The sequence below is a fragment of the Dasypus novemcinctus genome, chromosome 24 (assembly GCF_030445035.2).
Source record: "Dasypus novemcinctus isolate mDasNov1 chromosome 24, mDasNov1.1.hap2, whole genome shotgun sequence".
Lineage (NCBI taxonomy): Eukaryota > Metazoa > Chordata > Mammalia > Cingulata > Dasypodidae > Dasypus > Dasypus novemcinctus.
The window spans coordinates 38232218-38252989 of NC_080696.1; the positions used below are offsets into that span (position 1 = coordinate 38232218).

The following is a 20772-nucleotide window of genomic DNA, read 5'->3' on the forward strand; positions in this document are numbered from 1 at the left end:
TACCCCAAATAAGTACCCTTTATAAAAGCCAACAGAGTTCTGGTACTTTGCATCAGCACCCCTTTGGCTGGTTAATTAAATATATTTTATTTGTTGAAACCATTTGAAAGTAAATTGCAAATATCATGGTTTAAGCAGACAGGTGCTTTATACCTCTTATAAATGATCTGCCACACCGCCAACCTCTTCTCAGTGGGGTAGACCAATTTTCAGCATGTATCTCCTAAGAACAAGGAGATGCTCCTAATAACCACCACACCAATACGATCAAGCAATTTAACATTTATATAATATTAATATTATCTAATATATGGTCCATATTAAGATATCTGAAATTGCCCCTAAAGTGTCCCTTACAGTCTTGATTGATATAAGATTCAATCAAGGATGACACATTGCACTTGAATGCCATGTCTCTCTAGTGTTTGTTTGTGGTCCCGGGGCCAGAGATTGAACCAGGGAAGCTGGGAAGCTGGCACTCAACCACTGAGCTACTGGCATCCAAGTTACTTTTTTTGTTTGTTTGTTTGGTTGGTTGGTTTTTAGGAGGTACCGTGGATTGAACCTGGGACCTCGTACATGGGAAGCAGGCACTCAACTGCTTGAGCTACATCTGCTCCCCTCTTCAGTGTCTTTTAATCTAGAAGAGTCCATTTGACTTTCTTGTCTTTCAAGACATTGGTAGCTTTTAAGAGTCCAAGCCAATTTGTGTTATAGAATGTTCATCTGGATCTGCTTGATTATTTCCTTGAGACTAGAAATGGATTAAATTTTGGGGAGAAGAATACCACATAGATGATGGTGTGTCTCTCCCATTGCTTCATATCAGGAGGAAATAATGTAAATTATTTCCATTATTGATGATGCTAAATTTGATCACTTGGCTAAATAAATACCTTTATTTGAATGATATATTTTCCCATTTGTGAGAATATCTGGTTTCCCAACCACCTTTCAAAACTCAGTAGTTTTTAGCACCATTTGATGATCCCTGTCTGGATTATTATGCTGTGGTTGCAAAATGGTGATTTTTTAAATCATTTCTTCACCATTCATTAAATGATATTCTCCTGAAAAAAAGGAGCTTCCTCCCTCCCCTTTTTATATGGATTATCTCTATGGACTCATTGACTCTTTTTTATTCAATGCAATATAAATATCTATTACTATCATTACTCTATTTTCCTTTGGTTTTACTGGGATATATTTATATACAGTAAAATGTGCACATCTTGAGTGTATAATTTAATGAATTTTGACATGTATATATACCCATGTAACCAACACCCCAATCTTTTTTTTTTTTTTTAAGATTTATTTTTATTTATTTAATTCCCCTCCCCTCCCCCGGTTGTCTGTTTTCTGTGGTTTTTTGCTGCATCTTGTTTCTTTGTCCACTTCTGTTGGAATCAGTGGCACGGGAAGTGTGGGAGGCACCATTCCTGGGCAGGCTGCACTTTCTTTTGTGCTGGGCGGCTCTCCCTATGGGTGCACTCCTTGCGCGTGGGGCTCCCCTTCACAGGGGACACCCCTGTGTGGCACAGCACTCCTTGCGTGCATCAGCACTGCGCATGGGCCAGCTCCACACGGGTCAAGGAGGCCCGGGGTTTGAACCGTGGACCTCCCATGTGGTAGACGGACGCCCTAACCACTGGGCCAAAGTCCGTTTCCCTGCCAACACCCCAATCTAGATGTAGAATATTTCTGTCATTCCAGAAATTTCCTACATGCCCGTTTTCAGTCAATTCCTGTGCCCCAGGCAACAACTGTCCTGATTTTTATCATCATAGATTAGTTGTGTTTTTTTTCATAGATTAGTTTTGACATTCTAAAACTTCATTTAAGTGGAACCTTATAATTTCACTGAGCATAAAGTTTTTGAAATTCATCCATGTCCTTTACCTGCCGGGACTTATCTCATTAAATGAATATAAAGAATTGGAGTATCCATGCTCACAATGATATTTGGGTTCTTTCTAGTTTGGAGCAAATATGAATAAAGCTACTTTGAACATTCTTTTTTTTTTTTAATTTTATTTTTTATTTATTTCTCTCCCTTTCCCTGCCCACCCCCACCCCACAGTTGTCTGTTCTCTGTGTCCATTTGCTGTGTGTTCTTCTGAGTCTGCTTGTATTCTTGTCAGTGGCACCGGGAATCTGTGTCTCTTTTTGTTGCGTCATCTTGCTGCGTCAGCTCTTTTTGTGCAGCACAGTTCCTGGGCAGGCTGCCCTTTTTTCATTCTGGGCGGCTCTCTTTATGGGACACACTCCTTGCAAATGGGCGTGTGGCAGGGCACTCCTTGCGTGCAACAGCACTGTGCATGGGCCAGCTCATCACACAGGTTAGGAGTCACCAGCTCTCCGTGTGTGCAGCGCCACTCCTGGGCAGGCTGCACTTTTCTCATGCTGGGTGTCTCTCCTTACGGGGCACACTCCTTGCGTGCATCAGCACTGTGCGTGGGCCAGCAGCTTATCACACGGGTCAGGAGGCCCTGGGTTTGAACCTTGGACCTCCCATGTGGTAGGTGGACACCCTAACTGTTGGGCCAAATCCGCTCCCCTTTCCTCATTTTTTAATCAGGTCATTTTGTCTTTTTATTGTTGAGTTGTAGAATCTCTTTATATATCATGGATATTAAACCCTTCTCGGAAATGTGATTTCCAAATATTTTCTCCTATTGAGTCAGCTGCCTTTTGGCAAAGTCCTTTGAGGTGCAAAAGTGTTTAATTTTGAGGAGGTCCCATTTATGTTTTCTGTAATTGCCCAATCTTTAGCATAAGGTTTAAGAGACCACCACCTTCAAGATCTTAAAGATGTTTCCCTACATTTTCTTCTAGTAGTTTTATGGTCCTGGCTTTTATATTTAGTTCCATTGTGACTTGATTCTTATATAGGGAGTGAGATGGGGTCCTATTTCATTCTGTTGGTTATGGATATCCACTTCTCCCAGCACCATTTGTTGAAAAGACTATCTTGTCCTAGGAAAGTGGACTTGATAGGCTTGTCAAAAACCAGCTGGCCATAGAGGTAAGGATCTATTTTTGGACTCTCAATTCTATTCCATTGATCAATGTATCTATCTTTATGCCAGTACCATGCTGTTTTGACCATGGTAGCTTTGTAATATGTTTCAAGATCAGGCAATGAGAGTTCTCCTATCATTATTCTTTTTAATGTTCAAATTGTCCCAAATTTGACCAGTAGTAGTCCTTCCAAGCCCATTTTCTGAGATTTTGACATCCTCTGGGACAATCTTAATTTCAAATGGGCCCAGTAAGACTTGAACTTGTATGACTATGTGATCCAATCTGAATTTAGAAAATATAATCACTCCAAATCTTTGCCCCAATCCCCATGGATATAGGTTATTCTTTCACTTCTATAGCCAGTCACTCCTACAAAAACAGTTCTTAATTCTTTTTTTAATATATAACATATGACACTCAGGGCATAAACCAGTGCTATTGACTTCTGCCCCCTCTTTTTTTTATTAGAGAAATTGTAGGTTTACAGAAAAATTACGCAGAAAATTCGGAGTTCCCTTATAGCCCCTTTCACACACGCAGTTTTCCTTGTTATTAACACTTTGCATTAGTGTGGTATCTATGTTACATTTGATGAAAGAAAATTATTAAAATTATACTATTATACTGCATAGTTTACATTAAGGTTCACTGTACTGCACAGACCTATGATTGTCTTTAAAAAATTTTTTTTGTTCTAGTAACATATAGACAAACTAAAACTTCCCATTTTAACCACATTCAAATGTATAATTCAGTGATATTAATTACATTCACAATGTTATGCTACTATCACCACCATCCATTACCAAAGAGAAATTTTGTACCAATTAATCATTAACTCCCCACTCCCCAACCTACCTGTATCCTGGTATCTTGCATGATACTTTCTGATTTTATGATGTCCTTATTCCAATTACTTCATATCAGGAGATCATATGATATTTGTCCTTTTGTGTCTGGCTTATTTCACACAATGTGATGTCTTCGAGGTTCATCCAGGTTGTTGCATATATCAGAACTTCATCCTTTTCATGGGTCAATAATATGCCATTGCATGTATATACCACATTTTGTTTATCAGTAGTCAGGTGATAGACACTTAGGATGCTACCATATTTTGACACTTGTGAATAATGCTGCTATGACATAGGTGTGCAAATATCTGTTCAAGTCCCTGCTTTCAGTTCTTTGGGGCATATACCTAGAAGTGGGATCACTGGATCATATTGGAATTCTATACTTAATTTTCTGAGGAACAGCCAGACTGTCTTCCACAGTCGCTGTACTGTTTTACCTGTTTTCGATGAACCTGTGTTCCTATTCCTCCAAATCCTCACCAACACTTGTTATTTTATGGGTTTTTTTTTTTAATAGTAGCTATTCTACTGTAAACAGTATTCGTTGTGGTTTTGATTTGCATGTCCCTAATGGCTAAAGATGTTGAACACTTTTTCGTGTACTTTTTAGCTATTTGTATGTTTTCTTTGAAGACATGCTTATTCAAATCTTTTTCCCATATTTTAATTGGGCTGTCGGTCTTTTTGTTCTTGAATTATAGGAGTAATTATATATTCTGGGTATTAAACCCTTATTAGATACGTGATTTCCAAATATTTTTTCCCATTCTGTAATTTGTCTTTTTGCTTTCATAATGAAGTCTCTTGATGCACAAAAGCTTTTATTTTCATGAAGTCACATTATCTATTCTTTCTTTTGTTGCTCATGCTTTTGGTTAAAGTCTAGGAAACTGTTGCCTAACGCAAGGTCTGGATGATGTTTCCCTAGGTTTTCTTTAGGAGTTTTATAGTTTTGGTTATTATATTTAAGTCTTTGATCTATTTAGAGTTAATTATTGTATATGGTATGAGATAGGTGACCACCCTCATTCTATTATATTTAGATATCAGTTTTCCCAACACCATTTGTTGAAGAGACTGTTCTTTCCCAACTGAGTGAACTTGGCACCCTTGTCAAAAATCAGTTGACAGGAAGCAATCGAGCGTCTGCTTTGCATATACAAAGTCCTGGTTTCAATCTCTGGTATTTCCTATTTTTAAAAAAGTCATTTGGCTGGTATATCCCGAGAACTGAGAGCAGTGACATGAGCAGACATCTGTACACCAACATTCATAGCGGTGTTACTCATAATTGCCAAAAGATGGAAACAAGCCAGTATCCATCAACCAATGAATGGATAAAAAAATTGTGGTGTATACATATGATGGAACATTATTAAGCTGTAAGAAGAAATGAAGTTATGAGGCATATGACAATTGGATGAAACTGGAGGACATTATGTTGAGTGGAGTGAGCCAGATACAAAAGGAGAGATACTGTATGATTGCACTGTTCTGAACTAAGTGTATTGTGTAAACTCATGAAGTTAATAACCAGAATACAGGTCAACTGAAAATAGAATGAGGTTAGAGAATGTAAAGTTGAGGGTTAATCTGTGCAGTATTGGTAAAAAGGTTGTTCACAAATCTTTGGAAATGAACAGAAATGGTGAAAGCACATCATAGTGTTTGTACTTAGCAGTGCTAATGTATGGGTATGCCAGTGGTTGGAAGGGAAAGTCTAAGGTCATGTATATTACTAAAAGGAAAGCTAAAAAATGTGAGGCTATATAGCATAGCAAAACTGAACAAATGTACATTAATGTTATAAGATGTTAACATCAGGCAAAAATACAAACAAAGCAAAATATGGACAGTAGTGTATAGTAATATATTAATAATCTTCCATTAAAGGTGGAAAAAAAATGAAACATACTAAGTGAAAGAAACTAGACAAAAGTAGTGCATATAGTTTGATTCCATTATACAAAATATAAATGCAAATAAATTAGAAAGACAGAAACAAAACAGCAGCTATGTACTGCAGGGGAAGCATAGAGATTAAGAGGTGATTATTAAGGGGTAGAGCTTTTTTTCTTAAGCTCTACCCCTTAATAATTTTTCATTTATTATTATTATTAGAATTTAAAAAATACTCTAATAGTGACTGAAGTGATGAATGTACAACTATGTGATTATACCAAATACCATTGATTATACACTTTTGACAGATTGTATGCTTTATTAATATGTATCAATAAAATTGATTTTTTAAAAAGAAGTAAGATTCCAAAAGTTAAAAAAAAACAATCATTGGCCGTACCAAAAGCTCTGGAATATATAAACCGTGCCTTACAAAAGAAAACCGGCTAATAAGCCAAGCCCTCAATCTTAATGCTTGCACTTGTGAACCTTATTCCTGTAATAATGAAACTAAGCCTAATTGTAATTAATGCCTAAGAGTTACCTCCTGAAAACCTCCTTGTTACTCAAATATGGCCTCTCTGTAAGCCAAATTGTTTCAAATAAACTCACTTCCTTCCCCCCAATGTGGGACTTGATTCCCAAGGATGAGCCTCCCTGAAGCTGAGGGATATTTACCAAGTGTTAATCAAGATGCATTTGGAGAAAGACTGTGACGGTTAGGCTAATGTGTCAACTCGGCCAGGTAATTGTGCCCAGTTGCTTGGTCAAGCAAGCACTGGGCTAACTGTAATACAAGGGCCCTTACGGACTTTAGCCACCATTGACTTTACTGCAGTGGTAAATCATAGATAGCTGATTACAATTACATCAGTCAGGGAGCTTGCCATCAGCAATGATGCTTTATCCAATCAGTTGAGTGCTTTAAAAGGGGAAGTGATTCCAGCATTGAGTGAGAATTTCCTGGCTCATCTTTGGACAACCAGTGTCTCCCAGAACTCATGAAGAACCTTCATTGGACTTTCATTGGAGCCCCTGGTTGCAGCCTGCCTGCAAAACCTGGACTTGTGCATCCCCATGGTTATGTGAGAGACTCTGATAACATCTCTTACTATTGACAGATATCTTTTGTTGATTATGTTTCCCTAGAGAATCCTGACTAATACAAAGACCTTGATCAAAAGGTGGAATATTAAATAAAATAGAGTTTTTATGACTAAGAGATTTCAAAGTGAGTCAGGAAGTTATTCTGGAAGTAACACTTATGCAGTCTGTGAAGCCAGGCTTCACAAACTGCCACAGTAAACAAAGCTTCAAATAGAAGTGCTCCTGAAGTTCCTAGGGACATCTGCACATCATTGGTAAGTCACATGGCCACATGAAATCAACAACCCCGCAGCAGCTCTTTCTAGGATTATGTGATAATCTATTTTCCCAAAATAACATAGTTATACTCATTTATAAATCCTCTAATCATGATTCTTCTACTTTTATTTGAGCCTATAGTTTTCAATGTACTTGTTAAGTTTATTTCTCGGAGTCTTAAAACCTTCAGATTGTTCCTAGACCAGCTGAGCCCTGAAACCCAGATAAATATGGAGAAGCCAACTCCTATTCTACAGGTCTTTGAGCTTGTCCTAAACAACTGACAAAATCATGTTGATGGACCAGCCCCACCCCAGAAGCAAGTAGTATCCTCCACTGCAAGCAAAAAAATTCCATTCCTCTGCCGCACATTATCTAAGTCCCTTCTCAGCCTGAAGCAGTCATAGTGGACTTTGTCCCAAATCCCTCAAGATTGAGGAACAAAAAAAGGCAGGGAGTTGGAGGGAGTATAACCACTGACTAAAGCATATTATGTTGTTACTGTAGTTGATATCTTATGTTAACTGAGAAACTTGTTACATTGATGTAAAAAAATTTTTTTTAATTAAAAAAAAAACAACCAACCAAAAAATCAATTGGTCATAGACGTAGGGAGTAATTTCTGAATTCTCTATTCAATTCCATTAATCAATGTGCCTGTCCTTGTGCTAGTGCCATGTTGTTTTGATTACTGTCACTTTGTAATAAGTTTTAAAATTGGGAAGAGTGAGTCCTCCAAATTCATTCTTCTTTTTCAATGTGATTTTGGCTATTTGGGGCTCTTTACCCTTCCATATAAATTTCATTATGGGCTTTTCCATTTCTGCAAAAAAGACACTTGGAATTTTGATTGCGATTGCATTGAATCTGTAGATTTCACTGGGTAGAATAAACATCTTTAAAAAATATCTGTTCTTCCAACCCGTGAACACAGAATGTCCTTCCATTTATTTAGATCTTCTTTGATTTCTTTTAGCAATATTTTGTAGTTTTCTGTGTATAAGTTCTTTACATGCTTGGTTAAATTTATTCTAGATGATTGAATCTTCTAGTTATTGTAAACGGAATTGTTTCGATTTCCTCTTCCAATTGTTCATTACTAGTATATAGAATGCAAATGATTTTTGCACATTGATGATCTTATACCCTGCCACTTTCCTCAATTTGTTTATTAGCTCTAGTAGCCTTATTGTGGCTAATTCAGTATTTTCTATATATGGGATTATACCATTTGCAAATAGAGAAGGTTTTACTTCTTCCTTTCCAATTAGGATGTCTTACATTTATTTTCTTGACTAATTGCTCTGGCTAAACTTCCAGAACACATTGAATAACAACAGTTGTCACTATTACATCATTGTCTTAGAGGAAAATTTTCAATCTTTCACCATTGAGGATGATGTTAGCTGTGGATTTTTCATATATTTCCTTTATCATGTTGAGGAAGTTTTCTTGACCCACAGTTTTCTAAGTTTTGTGTTTTGTTTTCATTAAAAAGGGGTCCTGACAATGTGAGGTCCTGACAATGTGAAATCCTGGCAATGAGAGTATTATTTGGAATAAGAGGGAAAACCCCGGATATCCTCAAAAGGCCTCATCATTGTCCCCCTGATAACTGACAGGTGGAGCAATTAATCAGAGCAGCAAACAGCTGAGGCCCCAGCCCCAACATCATGAGGGTAGAGGAGGAAAGACTTTAAAAAGGCCTGACCTGGGAAGCGGACTTGGCCCAGTGGATAGGGCATCCATCCACCAGGTGGGAGGGCCACGGTTCAAACCCCGGGCCTCCTTGACCCGTGTGGAGCTGGCCCACGTGCAGGGCTTATGCGCACAAGGAGTGCCGTGCCATGCAGGGGTGCGCCCCCATGTAGGGGAGCCCCAAGCACAAGGAGTATGCCCCATAAGGAGAGCCGCCCAGTGTGAAAAAAAGTGCAGCCTGCCCAGGAATGGTGCTGCACACACGAGAGCTGGCACAACAAGACATCTCAACAAAAAGAAACACAGACTCCCGTGCCACTGACAACAACAGAAGCGGACAAAAGAAGAACACGCAGCAAATGGACACAGAGAACAGACAACTGGGGCGGGGGGAGGGGAGAAGGGGAGAGAAATAATTTTTTTTAATTAAAAAAAAATTAAAAATAAAATAAAAAGGCCTGACCTGGGGTCCTGTGTCCTATGTCCTGTGTGTGTAAGTCATCCTGCAGTTCGCCAGCTGTCCATGCCTCAGCATGGAACCTGTATTTTTCTCATTTTCTTTTTCTTAGTAAACTCTTTACTCCCTTGCCTACCCTATGGCACATCCTTAAATTCTTTAATGCAACATAAGCCAAGAACTTAGAAGCCCAGAAACCAGGACCATCTGGTAACAGGAGTGTCCATCAAATGATGAATGGCTAAATAAAATGTGGTATATACATACAGCGGAATATTATTCAGGTGTAAAAAGGACTGAAGTCCTGATAAATGCGACAACATGAAGAAATCTTGAAGAAATCATGTTGAGTGAAATGAGACAGACACAAAAGGACATATATTATATGATCTTATGATTTGAAACAATTAGGATAAGCAAACTCACAGAATCAGAATCTAGACTATATTTTACCAAGAGATGGGGTATGGGTAGGGAATGGTAAGTTAAGACTTAAAATGTACATGGTTCCTATTTGGAATGATGTAATTGTTTTTGTAATGGATGGTGGTCATTGTAGTACAACACAGTATGCTACAACACTGAAATGTGTATCTGAATATGATCAAAAGGAGAAATGCTTTATTGTATATATGGTAACAGAATAAAAATTTTTTAAAATCCATGTAACTGCACTCAAAAAAAGTGAACTCTAAGTTAGACCATGGACTTTAGTTAATATAATTATGTGCTATCAATTGTAACAGATGTTTCACACTAATGAAAGGTGTTGTTGGTGGGGCAGTGTACAGGAATCCTGTGTTTTACGCATGACTGTTTTGTAAATCCTCAACTCCTTTAATAAAGAAAAGTAGAAAAAAATGGGGGGTCCTGAATTGTGTCAAATGTCTTTTCTGTGTAAATGGAGATGATCATGTGTTTTTTTTTCCTTCACTCTGTTAATGTGGTAAATTACATTAATTTATTTTCTTATTTTGAACCATCCTTGCATACCTGGGATAAATCCCACTTGATCACAGTGTGTAATTCTTTTAATGTTCTGTTGGATTTGGTTTGCTAATATTTTGTTGATTTTTGTATGTATATTCATAATGGATATTGGTATGTCATTTTCTTTTCTGGTGATATCTTTATCTGGTTTTGGTATTAGGATGATGTTGGGCTCATAGAATGAGTTAAGGAGTGTTCCCATCTCTTCACTTTTTGGAAGAATCTGAGCAAGACTGGTGTTAATTATTCTTGTAATGTTTGGTAAAATTTACCTGTGAAGCTACCTGGTCCTGGACTTTTGTTTGTAGGGAGGTTTTTGATTACTGATTCAATCTTTTGTTATTGGTCTGTTGAGATCTTATATTTCTCCTTTTTTTTTTAAGATTTATTTATTTTATTTATTTATTTCCCCTTCCCCCCACAGTTGTCTGTTCTCTGCGTCTATTTGCTGCATGTTCTTCTTTGTCCGCTTCTGTTGTTGTCAGCAGCACGGGAATCTGTTTCTTTTTGTTGTGTCATCTTGTTGTGTTGGCTCTCCGTGTGTGCAGTGCCATTCCTGGGCAGACTGCACTTTCTTTTGTGCTTGGCGGTTCTCCTTACAGGGCGCACTCCTTGTGCGTGGGGCTCCTCTACATGGGGGATACCCCTGCGTGGCACAGCACTCCTTGCGTGCATCAGCACTGTGCATGGGCCAGCTCCACACGGGTCAAGGCGGCCCAACGTTTGAACCGCGGACCTCCCATGTGGTAGGCAGATGCCCTAACCACTGGGCCAAGTCCACTTCCCTTATATTTCTTCTTGAGTCAGTGTAAGTAGTTTGTGTCCAATTCATCTAGGTCATCTAATTCATTAGTGTACAGTTGTTGACAGTATCCTCTTATAATCCCATTTATTTCTGTAAGCTAGTAGTAATGTTTCCTATTTAGTTGCTGAATGTAGTTATTTGCTTCTTCTCTTTGTTTTTTCTTTGTAAATCTATCTAAATGTTGATTTTATTGGTCTTTTCAAAGAACTACTTTTTTCTTTCAATGATGCCTTTTTTAATTCTATATTTCATTTATCTGCAATCTAATCTTTCTTATTTCCTTTCTTCTTGCTTTGGGTTTAGATTGCTCTTCTTTTTCTAGAGCCTCGATTGTGAGGTTAGGTCTCTGTTTTGAGATTTTTTTTTCTTTTTTAATGTAAGCATTTAGAACTATAAAATTCCCTTTCCACACTGCCTTTGCTTCACCCCATATTTGTTATGTTGTGTTTCATTGTCATTGCCTTAAGGTATTTTCTAATTTCCCTGGTGATTTCTTCTTTGATTCATTGGTTGTTTAAAAGTATATTGTTTGATTTCCACATATTTGTGAATTTTCCATTTCTCCCCATTATTGATTTCTAGTTTCTTTCCATTGTGGTCAGAGAAGACACATTATGAGTTCAATATTTTTTAATTTATTGAGACTTGTTTTGCAACTTAATATATGGTGTCTCCTGGAAAATAATCCATGTGCGCTAGAGAAAAACATGTATTCTGTTTTTGTTGGGTGAAGTGTTCTGTATATGTCTTTTAGGTCTAGTTCATTTATAGTATTGTTCTAGTCTTCTATTTCCTTATTGATCCTCTGTCTAGATAGTCTATCCATTATTGAAAGTGGTATATTGAAGTATACTACTATTAATGTAGAACTGTATATTTCTCCCTTCAAATCTGTCAATATTTGCTTCATGTATTTTGTGGCTCTTACATTAGGTACATACATATTTATAATTTTTATGTCTTCTTGTTGAATTGACTCCCTTATCAGTATATAGTGAACTTCTTTTCCCTTGTAACAGTTTTTAACTTAATGTCTAGTTTAACTGATATTAGTTTAGCTACCCCAGCTCTCTCTGGGTCACTATTTTATGGTATATTTTTTCTGTCCTTTCATTTCAATCTTCTTGTGTCTTTGAATTTGAGGTGAGTCTCTTGTAAATAGCATAGAGTTTAGTAATGCTTTTTAATTCCTTCTGGCAATCTCTACCTTTTATTAGAGAGTTTAATCTATTTACATTTAATGTATCTGGTGATAATTCATGACTTTCTTCAGCCATTTTGTTATTTGGTCTTTGTAAATCTTACACCTTTTTGTTCCTCAATTCTTTTTTAATGCCTACTTTCTTATTTATTTGATTTTTCTCTATTGTACCATTGGAGTCCCTTTCCATTTCTTTCTGTATACATTTTTTACGTATTTTCTTTGTGGTTACTATGGGGCTTAAATTTAACATCTTAAATCTATAACAATCATGTTTGATTTGATACCAACTTAACTAAATTCTTCCATTCCTCCCCTTTTTGTTCTGCTTGCTAGAAATTATGTATTTATACATTCTTTGACCCAAACCACATATTTATCACTTCTTTTATGCATTTACAGCTTAGAAGCTGTAAAAAGTAAAAAGTGGAGTTGCATACTGAAAAATACAATACTACTGACATTTATAATTACCTTTATACCTCATTTATGGTTACTTTTACCAAAGGTCTATGTTTTTTTTTAACGCCAATTCAATTCATTGTCTATCTCATGTCCTTTCCTTTCAGTCAGAAGAACTCCCATTAGCATTGCTTGTAGGGCAGGTCTAACAATGATGAACTCCCTCAGCTTTTGTTTATCTGGAAATATCTTATGTCTCTCATTTTTGAAAGACAGTATCGCTGGATATAAAATATTTGGTTGGCAATTATTTTCTTTCAGCATTTTATTTTGTCCTACTGTCTTCTTGCCTTCATGGTTTCTGACAGGAAATCGGCACTCCCTTGTATATAACGTGTTGCTTTTCTCCTTGTCCTTGGAATTCAACAGTTCAACTACTATGTGTCTTGGCATGGATCTCTTTGAGTTTATACTGTTTGGGGTTCCTTCAGATTCTTCAATATGTATATCCATGACTTTCTTTAAATTTGGGAAGTAATCTGCCATTATTTCTTTGAATATTCCTCCTGCCTCTTTTCTTCCCCTTCTAGAACTCCCTAATGTGTATATTGGTATACTTGATGTTGTCTCCTAGGCCTCTTAGTATCTTTCACTCATTTAAATTCTTTTTTTCTTTCTGCTCCTCAGCCAGAATCATTTCAATTATCTTATCATCAAGTTCACTGATTCTTTTTTCTACCAGTTCCAATATGCTGTTGAAACTCTCTAAGGAATTTTTCATTTCAGTATTATGGTCTTTAAATCCAGTATTTCTATTTGGTTTCTTTTAAAAATTTCTTTCTCTTTATTGAGATTCATATATTATTCATTCATTGTCTTCTTGGCCTCTTTTAATTTTCTCTGTTTTCCTTTATCTCCTTGAGCATAGTGAGGATTTTTCAATATTTGTCCAGTATGTACAAAGTCTGTTCTTCCTCACTGATGTTTTCTGGATTTTTATCTTGTTCCTCTGGTGGGACAAATATTTCTTTGTCTTATCTTTGTTGTACAGTGTGCATTTTAGTATTTTAAAGTGTTAACTCTGGGATTTAGTCCCTGAGCTGTCTGTCCCTTAAATTTTTTCCAGCAAGTGATATGACAGAGATTTCCTTGAGTGCTTGGAGCTAACAAAAACAAATTAAAAAATACAAAAAACACCTTTCACAATCTTGCAAATTGGTATTGCATTGGCTGATGTTTTTCTTCAGAGTTTAACCCTCTGATCAAGAAGATCAACCTCAGGAGAATGTGAAATTCAGAGTCCTCTCAGTGTCTTCTGAGCTTATGTATTGTCCTGACTTGTTCTTGTTTATGGCCTTAGGAATTCCCCTGTTGACAGGAATTCAAATGCTTCTGTTACTCCTTATAAAATATGCTTTCTCGTGCTCACTTTGGCAGCACATATACTAAAATTGGAATGATACAGAGAAGATTAGCATGGCCCCTGTGCAAGGATGACACGCAAATTCGTGAAGCATTCCATATTTTTAGAAACAAGACACAGCAAATAGACACAGAGGACAGACAACCAAGGGAGCGGGGGTGGGGGGGAATTAAAGAAATAAATAAATCTTTAAAATATATATATATGCTTTCTCCTCCACCTGGTTGCTTTATTGTATGAACTTAAACAGGTAAATGTGCCTCCACATCACTTTGACAACTCTTTCTTACACTGCTTTAGCTGTACATAAACTGTTTCTGCCTAAGGATAAGCTCCGGGAGGGCAAGCCTGAGAGGAGTTTGCTTGTTCAGTCTTTCAGACTGCCACCTGATTGGTAGTGACTATAAGCACCCCAGTATGCACACAGGGGTTACTTTCCTTCCTCCGGAATATGGCCAGGGACCTACGATGGGAGCATAGGCTGTCTCCACACCAACTCAGGGAGGGGTGGAGGAGGCCCAGCAAGGGGGCCACAAGCTTCTCCTACTGTTTTTTTTTTCTCTCTCCCTCCCCCCTCACCCCAGTTGTCTGTCATCTGTGTCTATTTGCTGCATGTTCTTCTTTTTGTCCGCTTCTGTTGTCAACTGCACGGGAATCTGTGTCTCTTTTTGTTACATCATCTTGCTGCGTCAACTCTCCGTGTGTGCAGCACCATTCTTGGGCAGGCTGCACTTCCTTTCACGTTGGGTGGCTCTCCTTACGGGGCACACTCCTTGTGCGTGGGGCTCCCCTACGTGGGGGGCACCCCTGCATGGCACAGCACTCCTTGCATGCATCAGCACTGCGCATGGGCCAGCTCCACACGGGTCAAGGAGGCCCAGGGTTTGAACGCGGACCTCCCATGTGGTAGGTGGACGCCCTATCCACTGGGCCAAGTCCGCTTCCCTCCTACTGTTTTTCGCTTGTTTGTTTCCTAGGTTTTGTTTTCTTTTTAGGAGGTACCTGGGATTGAACACAGGACCTCATACATGGAAGCAGGTTCTCAACCACTGAGCTATATCTATTTCCCAATGAGAATTGGTTCTCTCATTCATTTGTTTTGTTGTTAGGAGGTACCAGAAACTGAACTTGGGGCCTTGTACATGGGAAGCAGACACTCAACCACTTGAGCTACATCCGCTCCCTCCTACTGTTTTTAAAGCTGTGTTTTGTTGATTCAGCACTTGGGCAGTTACTGCAATCTTTTAACTGTTTTCCAGAGTTTTGAGGAAGATAGCTCTGCCAGTTTTTGCTAGTTGTCCAAAGATTCTGTTGGGGAATGGCATCCTGGAATATCTTACACTGCCATCTCAATTGACTAGAAGCTGCTAGTTTTTACCTTTTAGGGGATTAAAGACCCTTTATGATGAAAGTTTGAACCACCACCACCTCCCAAAAACTATACATATATACACATTAATTTTGCTAGGGGGTTCTTGAATTGCTGAATAGCCTCCAACCTAGCTGTCTAACATCCCTTCTTTGGATACCTACTATGTATCAGGAATTGTGGTAGGTGTAACAAACACAAAGGGAAGAAAGGAAGAAAATTAATATTTATAAAAGATCTACTATGTATGTTCCTGTCATGTGCCAAGTATTTGATACATGCCATCTCTACAAAGACATAAGGAGTCCATAAACCGACAAATCACAGCATAATAGAATACATGTTATTATAAATAAAGGCAAGTAATACTTGAGTTTCATTCATTTACCAAATATTTACTGAGGGTTTACTATGTGCAGATGCTGCCCTAAGCCTCTGGGATACATCTATAAATAGGACAACCTGGCTTGTGCCTTCAAGCGGCTCATGGTAGAGTAGAAGACAGACAGAGAAGCAATTACAGTCCTGGCTCTGATTAACACAAGCTTTATAACGTTGAACAAGGACTTGTTTTTTCAAAGCCTCAATTTGTGTATCTATATATGGAGAAAATAACAGTGCCTGCTTCAATGGGTTTTTCTGAGTTGTTTATGAGATAATGGATATAAAGCACATAACATTTTTCAACTAGCTGAAAAATGTTAGCTGCTATTATTATTATTATTATTATTACATTACTTTTATCCTGTAAGTTTTCTGTTCATGAATATAGAAAATTCAAAGGCCTTCACCTGGCATTTTTAAGGTTATCCATAATCCAGTTCTATCCCCACCTATTCAATCCTAAATCCCACAGTTCTTCCACAAGCCCTCCAGGTTCCAGGCAGTCTGGGATCCTTACAAGCCCCCATCACACTGAAGGCGAGATCCTTCAATTACCACAAATCCCATGTTTGCTTTAAAACTAAATTCCTGCCCTTTTCAGAATTCTCAAAGTATTTCTTGTCAGAATCTCAAAACCTAACCCTTGTCACAAATCCTTTATTTTTTCTCATTTTTTTATTATCTGTTTTTTTTTAAAGATACAGAGATCACACAAAAATATTACATTAAAAAATATAAGAGGTTCCCACACACTGGTATTCTACCATAGAATGATTGTGACTCTAGCAATGGAAGAAATTATATCACTGATGTGGAGACAGTGACCATGGGAATTGCTGAAGGCAGGGAGAGGGAAGAAGAGGTGTGATATGGGGGCATTTTTGGGACTTGGAGTTGTCTTCAGTATTGCAAGGAGAGCTGCAGGACATTATATATCCTGCCATAGCCTGCTGAGTGGACTGGGAAAGAGTGTAAACCACAAATCCTTTTTGTTTTTTCTGTAATTAGTTCTAGCTATCATCTTTCCTCTGTAAGCAGATTGCATCTGATAGAAGGGTAAACAGATTACTTTTTCCCCTTTTACTACAAATACAGTTCAAAAAATTCAAATTCTTGTTTCCCTGAATTGTACAATTATTTCAATAAAGTTTTAGTAGCAACTTTTTTTGTAGAAATTCCTCCTTGGAAACAATGGGGGGAAAACTGTCTTTTAAAAAGAAAAAAAAAAAACTCTAAATAAAAGCTGTTGCCTCTGAATCTATACCACATTCTTTGGGACCTCCTTACAGGTGATGGATTCTCATCGCCTGGTGGAGTCAAGTCTTACAAACAATCCAAAGTCCTTCTGAGTAGAGTTTCATAAATAAGTAGATGATTAATATCATTATTCTGTTATTTTAAAACTTTTTATTGGAATAAAGAATTGCAATGATAGTACAGAGAGTTCCTTTACAGCTTCCCTGAAAGGTAACATCTTACATAACACAATTATTCTGTTTTTTAAAAGGTTGAAGATTCAAGAAAAAGAAACCCCAGACTGTTGTGCTGCGATCCTAGAGAGCAATCAATCCAAATAAGAACAAACTTCAAGAAAGAAAAGAGTGCATTCCAACCAGGAATTAATGTCAGAAATTTAAAAAGGGAATGGACATCATTTCAGATTCTTCAGCATTAAGAAGATTATAAGAGGATACAATAACCAACTTTTAAAAAATTAAACAACTTTATGCATATTCATTTGAAAATACAAGAATGGATAAATTTCTAGAGAATCAATTTTAACTAAATGGACATAAGAAGTAATGGAAAATTGGAATAAAATAATCTTATAGCAATTTAAAAAATTGAATCTATAATTTAAAAACCTTTCAACAAAGAAAACTAATCCCATATGGCTACAAAATCTACCAAATTTTTAAGGAAGAAATAATGTCCAACCTTATATAATTTCTTCCAAAGATCAGAAAAAGAGGTAACATTCCGTGACTTATGTTATGAGGCCGGCATAACATTGATCCTGACAGAGGAGAGGAGGGGCAATGATATCTGTAAATTTTTGTTTGAGCTACCTGGGACAGGAGATTGAACCCAGGACCTCATATGTGGGAAGCTAGTTCTTGGAGATTGAATCTGTGACCTCATATGTGGGAAGCCAGTGCTCAACCACTGAGCCACATCTGCTTCCCTAAGTTGGTTTTTTCATTTGTTTTGCTTGTTGTTTGTCTCTGGTTTTTAGGAGACACTGGGAGCCGAACCCAGGACCTCCCATGTGGGAATCAGGCACTCAACCACTTGAGCCACATCCACTCCCAATATCTATAATTTTATTTCATTCAGTTCAAACTATTTTCATTAATAAGGCCTCATCAAATTGTTGCAATGATGTTGGGAACTTCTAGTATCTGGTATTCAAATTTGAGCTTGCATCAGAATCACCTGGAGGACTTGTTCAAATACAGATATCTGCACCAACGGTCAGTTTCTATTTTAGAAGGTCTGTGTGGATCCCAAGAGTTGCATTTATAACAAGTTCTCTGGTAATGCTGATGCTGCTGACTGGGGAACATACTTTGAGAACCACAGGTTCAGTGGCATATATGTTGAAATCTTGCTTGCCACAACATGTCATTTGGAATGCTTGCATAGGTTTGACATGTTGGAATAGTTTCCCCAAGGAGGTTCTAATTTAATTACCTAAGAATGTCCAACAATATCAGGTAAATAGGCCAACATTGCTACCCAGAAAACAACTTGGAAAATATTTTCCAAATGGCAATTTTTTTCAACTAGGTTGCTTAAATTTTTATAATCTGCTGTGTACTTTCCTTTAAGACAACAAACCAACTTTAATAATGATAAAGTAAGTGGCAAGGTTGGCTCTAATACTTTAATTAGCTATTTCAACACATACATGACTTTCAGCAGGATATTGTTGTTTTCCAATGCTTTACATCACAAAAGAGCATTCCAAACATTGTTTTTATTTTTAAAGATTTATTTATTTCCCTCCCCTTCCCCCTCCCCGTTGTCTGCTGTCTGTGTCCATTCACTGTGTGTTGTTCTTCTGTGTTCACTTGAATTCTCGGAGGCACTGGGAATCTGTGTCTCTTTTTGTTGTGTCACCTTACTGCATCAGCTCTCTGTGTGTGCGGTGCCATTCCTAGGTGGGCTGCGCTTTTTTTCCTGCGGGGCAGCTCAGTGTGGGGCACACTCCTTGCACATGGGGCTCCCTTATGTGGGGGACACCCCTGCATGGCTTGGCACTCCTTGCGTGTAGCAATGCTGCGTGTGGGCCAGCTCACCACACAGCCTAGGAGGCCCTGGGTTTGAATTCTGGACCTCCCATATGGTAGGCGGGCACTCTATCAGTTGAGCCACATCCGCTTCCCCAAATATTGTTTTTAGATGCTTCTAACAATTTTTAAATAACTTTGTTATATTTGTTACTATATATTGTATGATCCTTTTAAAATTTTCTGAACTAATTTATATCAAAAAATTGCACTTGTCTGAAAATATTTTTAATCCAGTTTTATGTAAGTTACTTAAACTATGTAACTAGATCCTCCTTAAATTGTTCTTATCATATTTGAATCTGGTTAAAATGGGAAATTTTATGTTATATATATGGTACTAGAATACATATCTTTTTAAAAAATCAGTTGAACTACACAAAACAGTGAACCCTAAGTTAAACCATGGACTACAGTTATAAAAATGTGCTTTCATCAATGGTAATAAATGTACCATACCAATGCAAGGTATTAATAATATGATGTATATGGGAATCCTGGATTTTATGCATGATTGTTCTGTAAACCCACAACTTCACTTATATATACTTAAAAAATGGCCTTATCACTGATAATAGGCATAAATTAAGTGCTGTGCAACTTTCCACTTGTCTTTCTCACAAATCTATACCAGATAGTAACATCATAATTAGCATTGCTTCTGAAGTTCTGCACCAGTTTCAATGAGAAATTATATATTCTCTAAGATATACTTTTGTCTGCTGATTTACCATAAAAACTATACACACCAAAATGCATGCCAGAAGGATAAACCTTTTTTAGGAGTGTGGGGACCCACACCCACCCACCTACTTTCATAAACACTTCACACCACCAGGGCTCCTGGCCAAAGTTCAGTCACCACCAGTCAACGCACCCTGCAGAGCAGGGTTCCCCCTAAGCCCACAGCACTTACATGACCTAGACATAAGTTAAAGGTCAACAACCCTCCCCATAGGGGAGAGAATGTATAGATAGTATTGTAAACCATAATCTCCTCAGAGCAGTAAAATTTCATTTCCTGTGTACGTAGTGGTAACATTATCAGACCCCATACGTGCATGTCACAGGACCCTAGCAGAAACTCTGTTCTCATACCCTGTGGACTGTCTTCGTTCTGAATCCCCTTATATGACCCCTCAATTCCCCGCCTCTTTGTGGAGTGCTACCTTCATTCTCTGGACTGCCACCTCTAGAGATGCTCTCCTGTTTTTAAGTCCAAATAAGTTCATGTCTGACTCAGTGCCAGGTACACTCTTTGTTCTCACAGCCACCCCAACCCGTGCCCTTCAGGAGCTGTGTTGGAGCAATTGGTGAGCCACCAGTCAGGAGATGGAAGGACCACCAGCAGTAGCGTGCATGAGCTCAGGGAAAGGAGAATCAGCAGGGGAAATCCCAGGTTGGCCTATAACATCTGTGTGGGAAGGGGTGGCTGCCCTCCTGGATGGGTGGGAACTGCCAAAAGAGTATAGGGATGCCCTAAAAACTCTGGCAGGTGTACTGGCTGTGCTGTAACAGGTAGCAGAGCAGCTGCACTTAAATAAGAAAAAGGGAGACCACCAGATAGCAGTGGCTATAACATAGCCCCTGTTAGAAGAC

The 20772-nt window shown here is 38.0% G+C and overlaps 1 non-coding gene across 1 annotated transcript; it reads left to right on the forward strand.

The window, feature by feature from the left end:
* Positions 1 to 14125: 14125 nt before the first annotated feature.
* Positions 14126 to 14232, forward strand: LOC111763274 (U6 spliceosomal RNA). The gene has a single exon (XR_002796167.1). It is a non-coding gene; the product is annotated as a U6 spliceosomal RNA (small nuclear RNA).
* The last annotated feature ends 6540 nt before the right edge of the window (positions 14233 to 20772 follow it).